At 33.1% G+C, this 8,043-nt stretch overlaps 1 long non-coding RNA gene across 2 annotated transcripts; it reads right to left on the reverse strand.

Moving 5' to 3' along the window:
- Window positions 1–3,579: 3,579 nt before the first annotated feature.
- On the reverse strand, window positions 3,580–6,567 carry LOC132030018 (uncharacterized). 2 transcript variants are annotated; one of them, XR_009407976.1, is made up of 4 exons: window positions 6,284–6,567; window positions 5,732–5,823; window positions 4,367–4,454; window positions 3,580–4,056 (listed from the first exon to the last, which is right to left on the reverse strand). It is a non-coding gene; the product is annotated as an uncharacterized LOC132030018 (long non-coding RNA). The 2 variants fall into 2 exon arrangements; XR_009407975.1 differs by having other exon boundaries at window positions 3,580–4,454.
- Between the last annotated feature and the right edge of the window lie 1,476 nt (window positions 6,568–8,043).

The raw sequence follows: 8,043 nt of genomic DNA on the forward strand, positions 1-8,043 counted from the left end.
TGGCTCACAAATACCCCCAATCTATTTTTTTTTTTTTTTTTTTTGGCTTAACAATACCCCTCAAACTGGCTTATTATGATTGGAAACATATACTATTATTTAATTTTAAAAGTAAATCCACCCATTCCAAGTTCCTGGCTCAATCCTTTGAATTTTTCGTTTCCAGCAAGCTGTTCTTGCAGAGCAGTTGCTAAGGGGTCCGTCAGCTCCTTGAAAATGCATGAAAAGGTTTTTTTTTTTTTTTAATGAATTTTTTGATATGAGATGAAATTCCATTTGGTGTTTACTTTGCTGACCATTTTTTTTTGTTAGCTTTTATTATGCAGGAGTTTGTTAGATGAAGAACACTTTATTACTAAATAATTTGGATAAAATAAGTAGAGGCGAAGTTAGGGTTAGAGTGTATGAGTTCTGAATCACGATTCAGGATAAAATATATATTCATATTAGCTTTAACAATGGAGCTTGGAACTTGTTTCAATGCCTCAAATGTCAATCGAACCATGTTTGTGGGGCCCAAAACTTCAATCATCTTCAAAGTTCTTGGCTCAGTCGCTTGAATTTTTCGGAAACTAGAAAAAGCTGTTCTTGTTGAGCAATAGCTAAAGGGTCTGTCTGCTCATTGAAAACTCAAGAAAAGGCTACTTTTTTCTTATTGGATTTTTTTCGTATGAGATGAAGTTTCAATTGTGCTTTCTTTGTTTAAACAATCTTTTTGTTTTGTTAGTTTTTAATGCTGGAGTTTTTGTTATGGGTTAGATTAAGGGAAATAATATATGTGGTCAATCATAACAAGTCACATGCCTTTTCTAAATTGAAAAAAGCCGTCGAGTTTAAGGTGTTAGTTTAAGAGGTATTCTTGAGTCAAAAAAAAAATAAAAAAAAAATAAACTGGGCTATTTTTCAGATCAATAGATGGATAGTGGGGTATTTGCGAGCCATTATTCATATGTTCGCGGTATTTTTGGCCCTTTTCCGTTGATCGAATAAAGAGATACCAATTGTATGCTAAACTGTCCAAGTGTGCTTTTGGTGTGCCTAAGAATATTTGAGCCATTTCATTAGTGCCGAAGGCCAGGAAGATTATGGGAGCTGATCAGCAACTAAGGAACTCTCATTAGGTTATGACTTGCTGCCACTCAAGGTGGTCATTCTTGGATGGATGAAACAATTATTAATTAAGAGGCTACAGGTTCTGTTGGAAGACTCTTATTCAAGATACCAGGGACTTCATTACCAAATGTGACATTTGTCAAAGGCACAAGTATGATGCAGCTTCTTACCTTGGTCTATTACTCTTAGAATAGTGCTAAATGACCCAATTCGTTTTGGCATAAACTGACACATCACGTGTACAAAATTTACTTTACTCTTAATGAAAAATGGCTCTAACAACTGGTATTTCCCTCCAAGAAAAAGTAATTATTATGCTTAAGTTTTTCGTTCTTCCAACACCTAGAACCCACAAATTGATCTTGTGTAAAGATTAACTTCAATTTTTTCCTCTAAATTTTTTATATATTTATACACACACCTAGTTTAGCTATACGGTCAACCTATTTATACGGTCTACCAATACAAACTGCATGTTAATGTACCCTATAAATATCTTATAAACAATAGGAAAAAAACTAAATTGCATACAAAAGTTGCCTAATTATTTGACGAAATTCCATTTATTTTAAATAAAAGAAAATTGAATTGACTCAAAACTTAGTAAATTTTTTTACTCAATTATAATATTTAGCTAATTAAAGTAATTCAATATTTCAATTACAGTCAATCATAGTTTTGACTTCTTGTTTCATCCATTTTTTGTTTTTTTAAAATAAATTAAATCAAAACTTGTTAATTGTTCCTCAATCATATCTAATACTTATAAAAAAAATTGCTAAATAAAATATTTCATTCAAAATCAACCATAGTATTGACTATACTTGTTACATCCGCTGTTTTTTAAAAAGAAAATTGATTGAAGTAAATCAAAACTTGCTAATTGTTATTCAATTCTATCTAATACTTAGCTAAATTAAGATAATTCAATGTTTCAATTAAAGTCAACTATAGTGTTGACTAATTGTTACATTCATTGTTTTTTATTTTTTCAAAATTGAATCAATAATTATCAATTTGTTTTACTCAATCTTATCTAATACTTAGATAAATTGAACCAATCTGATATTTCAATTAAAGTCAACTATAGTGTTGAGTACTTGATACATCCACTATTTTTTAAAATTGATTAAATTAAATCAAAACTTGCTAATTGTCACTCGATAATATGTAATGTTTAGCTAAATTGAGATAATTTAATGTTTCAATTAAAGTCAACAAGTCATGGCAGCCATGGCTGCGCCCTCAAGCTTCCATGTAGAGAGAGAAGAGAGCATTAGAGTTTTAGATTAGATTATGTTCTAGTTGATTCTTTTTTTCATCCCAACCATAGTGTTAACTATTTATTACATACATTTTAAAAAAAAAAATAGACAGAATTTAATCAACACTAGCAACTTTTTTTTTTTGTCAATCCTCTCTAATACTAAGCTAAATTGAACTAATTCAATGGTCAAATTAAAGTCAACCATAAAGGAAGAAATTGAAAAAATAAAAGATGAGGAGGAAAGATGATAAATGAAATTTTGGTCATCAAGGTTAAATATGAACTCGTTTTCGTGAGACAATCTTCAAGAAAAAAATCACAAAAAGAAATAAAGAAAAATATAATTTTCTCCGGTCTGTATTTTTATGACATTAAGACATAGAGTTTATATACATGTTAGTATGTACATTTATAAAATAATACGTATAGCTAATGTACAAGAAAAAAGAGGAAAAATTAGGCATGCAAAAATTTATCTAAAAGTGAAGTTAGATGTACACCCCCACCGCGCATAGTATAATTATAAATGTGAACTTAAAACCACAAAATCACAGCTCTAAATCTTTTTTAATAATTTTATTTCTATTTTTACTAGAGTACTTATTTATGTAAACACATATATGGCCCTATATCAAAGGGGACAGAGGTATATAGAGCCGAGAAATAGAAAGAAGACATAATTCACGAGAATGTTCAAAGAAAGGCATGGGAGAATAACGGGACCCGACCACTCACGCCTCATATACACTTTCCAATGAAGACATTTTTGGAGTAGTATTTAAAAACAAAAAAATAGGTATGCAAAAATATATCTAATCAATGTATTGGAACGAAAAACAATAATTACATTAAGAAAGAGAGTGAAATTAAATGGATTGAGAGGAAAAACTATAATTCCCTTTAGGAGAGAGAGAGAGAGCGAAATTTGAATTTTCATCTCTTCTCTTTTCATAGAAGGGTATTTACGAATAGAAAAAATAATAAGTGACTAATATGCCCTCAAAAGTCGTGTGAAGTTACTTTAATGCCCTCATTTACCCCATTTGTGCAAGTTGTGCCAAATATAATTTTTCCAATAGAAATATGATTTCAATATAGTATCCTACGTGGAAAGGATTGAAATATAGTGTCTATGTAGGGTAATTTGTAATAATATAGATACACAATTCACTAATATTTTTCTTCCATAATTTCTCACATGGTATCAGAGCCTGAAAAATAATCACTATGCAATTTACGAGTGATATCAAGCCAAAAAAATGCAATTTCTGGTGACTGCTCACAGCTAACTCTGTTTTCGTTGGGCAGTAACAAGATTGATTCTTTCAATTGGTAGTCTATAAATAAAAATGTAATTGTACATGAAATAAGATCATGCTGTTTCTTCCTCTTCTTCCTCTGTACTTTCTACTCTAGCTAATCTCGGTGAAACCCTGATTTGGCCATCATTTTCTTATCGAGCTCAGCTCCTAGATTAACCATAGTCATCCTTGATCTTTCTGAGTGCATCAGGCAGGGCAAGTGTGGGTTGAAATCATGAATTAACTATTGATGTGTAACACTGCGGACTCGTCCTAAACCCATTTACTTTTATTGAAGCATTATGATCCAAACTTTCTTCTATTACTAGTTGAGGTTTCCCGTGATGTGCATGAGCCCAAAACGACAATCTGCACCTGCTTTGCGCAACACAAGCTCTTGAATGAGAAAGGGAAACAATTTTTGATGTAAAATCATTGTTCTTCATTAACTTTACCGGACAACATATCGTATAACATTATTATTTATTGAAGGAAGAAATGAAGGTGTTTTTCCTTGTGAAAGAACATAATACTTTTCTGACTGCGAGAGAAGGAAGAAACAATTACTGCACCATATCCTTGTATACACCAGACTCGATGACTTTGGCTATCAGCTCATTTGATAAATCACCACCAAAGAGAGAAAGTACCCACTTAAAATTTATGATTAAAATAAAAACTGAACCTTGAAACGGCACGAGTACATCAAGTGGATACAATTCTAAGCTCTCGACAGTCAACATGCCTTTTGATCACACTCAACCGCGTGCTTCCTACAAAAAGATAAAAAAGGATACACATTTTATATAGTTAGATCTGCAATTCTTTTTTCCTCTTTCTTGCTCTTCCTTCCATACAAAGTTCTAAAATGATGCCAAAGAACAATTTGAAACTGGCAGATTAAAGTTCAGAAGTACTATAAAAATAATACTTTACAACTGATGAATTCAAATAAAATATATTGTTAGCAAGATTACAATTAAAATGCACGAGATTATATTCCAAAATGTACCTAATAATTCAAAGCAATTTCTAATGTCTTTAAACTACTTCCTATCTATTTGAAATCCCTTTGTAGATCAAGTACTGAAATATGAACTACAACCTGAATCCATTTTGCAATGGTGTTAATAGTTCTTCCTGCAAATATGGCAGGTTCTGACCATTTAACTACTGCTATATTCTTTGAATAATATCATCCATTAGATATATGCATTTCATAACTTTCAAAAGGAATCCTTGAGTTAAAAGTCATTCCTATATTTCAACCTAAAGCACTGAAAATTAGTAAGAAGTTTGAGTTAAATAACAGCTCAAAAAAAATTTTGAGTTAAAATTGACCCAAAATGACCAGCAAATTAACATTTTCCTTAAAGAGTTGAAGACTGCTCGAAACAATTCCTTTATTTTCTTTTGAGATGTGCTTGGCATTCCCTTCCCTCACAGTACTACTTCGCTTTCGGTCACCCATGAGTATTTAGCCTTACTTGTTAGTCAGGGACCAAGAACCTAAGTTGCTCGGACTCGGGTGCGTGTATCCGATACGTGTACGGATCCGGGTGTCGAATTCGACAAAATCTAAATTTTAAGATTTGGTGGTGGGGGTGTGGATCCGGGTGCGGGGATTCGGTTAAGAAAATTCAAAATTATAAAAAGTAGAGCTATAAATGGTGAGAGATATTCTATGAAAAACTTACATGTATATTCTCTGAAACACGAAACAGCAAAAATGAGACAAAAGTACTATAATATGGAAAGTACGTCATTTCCCTTATCTTAAATCTTTTTTATCTTTAATTTTGAGAAATCAAAATCTCAATTTTCCCCCAAATTTGTCGATGGACTCCGGTCAAAGTATTCGAACTTGGTTGACCGTATCCCGCTCCCGACTCTTGTCGAGACAGGATCGGCACCAAAAACAGAGAGTCCGCGCAACTTAGCCAAGAACTATTAAAATAAAAGTCATAGCAAACTAAAAGAAATAGCAAGAAGCAAAAGATGTTTAATTGAGCTGAAAGGACTTGTAGCTTCAATATTCACCAATACATACAATCAACAAAATGTTACTCCTGAATGTGATCGCACATGTTAAGGTCACCAGCAAATGACTTATGCTGCACAACAATTCATTTAAAAGCACACCTACAAGGAAATACACACAAATTAATTTCATTATGACACAGTATTTTCTTAATATTTGCCAGTTTGTTGAATGCTCTGATTACTTTAACGAAATCAAAATCTTGATCTATTAAAGTCAAAAGTGTTTACTTCATCGTAATATTAGCTTCCACCTTTAGAGACCGAAATGGTTAGATTCACAATTTAAATATGACATTTATCGAGTATATGGTCATTAATCTAAATGGCACTTAAGCTACAGAGGTATACATCAGTTAGATTTAGATCAAATAACCACCTGCCACCGTTTAGTGGCCATTCTCATTAATAGACCATTTACTGTAACATCTGAAATCAAATTAGAGTAGATGTAAAGACTAGTGCCTCTTCTAATAAGTTTATCAACATATCCACAAACACTACAATTCCCCCTGCATCAACAACATGAGGAAATTTAAGAAAGCTGGCAGATGAACCCTACTAAAGCTGGTCTTCATGGAAAATTTGATTTATCCATCAGTAAAGTTTGGCAGAATGACCCCTTCCTGTATTTTGTGGTGCGTTTGGACAGAAAGGAAATGCAAATGTCTTGATGGGATATCAACTCCTACATGCTCACTTAGGCTAGATGCCCGTTATGGTTATATTGTGGGACCAATAAAAAACAAATCAGAGAAAATGAAAAAGTAAACATTGACAACAAGAAATAAAAGAAAAAGAAAAAGAAAATAAAGATATGAAAGATTTGGGGCTTTGGGCGGTGGAACAAGTTGCCAAATTGGCAAAGTTACGTTGCAGAACCATTTTTAAATTGGTTTAGAGGAGAAACAAATTTCCTATAAAAGAGAGCATTACTACGTTCATTTCTTCACACCAAAACAAAGAGTAATACAGAGAGAGTTGAGAGCAGTTTACAGACTGTGACAGAAAATAGTCTGTGAAGAAAAATAAAGTGTGTGAGCAGGTGTTATAGTGAGGTGTCCTAAAATAAAGAGTGTTATTTTCTTTGAGTGTGGTATAGCCTTTTTGAGACTACCAAGTTGTAATATTTCTCATTATAGTGGTATTGTATTGCTCCTCTAGTGTATTGTATTTTTATCCTGTTAAAAGATTTTGGTGTCCTTGTTATTCTCTTATTCTTGCCACTTAACGTGGATATTATTCCTGGGTGGGATTATTATTTCCCAACAACGTGATATAAGATCCATGGCAAATAATAGTCTACTTTCTTTTCAATACCCCCGTCTCACAAAAGAAAATTATGAAAAATTGTGTCTACGAATGAAAGCTATTCCTGGCTCCCAAGATGTTTGGAAAATTGTAGACAAAGGGTATGCCAAACCCGATAATGAGGAGACTCTGTCTCAAAATGAAAAAGATGTCTTGACAAAGACAAGAAAGAAAGATAAACAAGCCTTCACTCTCATCCACCAATGTCTGGATGATGGCATGTTCGAGAAGGGGCCGATGCAGCCACCTCAAAGGAAGCGTGGGAGATTTTGCAAAATTCTCTCCAAGGAGTTGATAAAGTAAAGAAGATAAAACTTCAAACTCTAAGGGATGATTTTGAAGTTTCAAAAATGAAACAATATGAATCCATTTCGGAATTCTGTTCAAAAGTAATGGTTGTTGTGAATCAGTTAAGAAGATACGGGGAGGAAGTAGACAATGTGTGTGTGATGGAAAACATCCTTCGCTCTTTAACACCTAAATTTGATTTTATGGTATGTGCAATTGAAGAGTCTAAAGATTTAGACTCAATGACGGTAGGGAAATTGGAGGGTTCTTGATAAGTCCAAATGCATTCGTGTTTTAATGATTGTCAAACTGTTTCAGAACAAGATAGAGACCTGATCTGTGATCTGCTCTTTGTGCACCTTGCATTGTCAGCAGAGACAGCTGTAAAGCCGAGCTACTCACTGCACACAAGTACAATAGTTGAGCTGGCCTATGCTTTAGGTCAAATATTGAAAGAGCGGTCTCTATCCATCCCACATGCTCCCACTATATATGCAACATGTTGCAATATAATTGGGATCACTTGAAAAGCCTAATCTAACTTGTGCAAAAGCTGCCGCCGCAAGAATTCAAGTGATCGCAAGAACAACGTTACTTTCAAGCTGAAGAACCAGATCCTGATATGAGTTTGGTGTATGTTCTTTAGGTTGTTGTAAATTTTTATTCGTTTATGCTTAAACTGTAAACCTACTCTTCTTGTTTAGAAGCTGTTTGTAGGTATTT

This window comes from Lycium ferocissimum, chromosome 1 (assembly GCF_029784015.1).
Source record: "Lycium ferocissimum isolate CSIRO_LF1 chromosome 1, AGI_CSIRO_Lferr_CH_V1, whole genome shotgun sequence".
Classification (NCBI taxonomy): Eukaryota; Viridiplantae; Streptophyta; class Magnoliopsida; order Solanales; family Solanaceae; genus Lycium; species Lycium ferocissimum.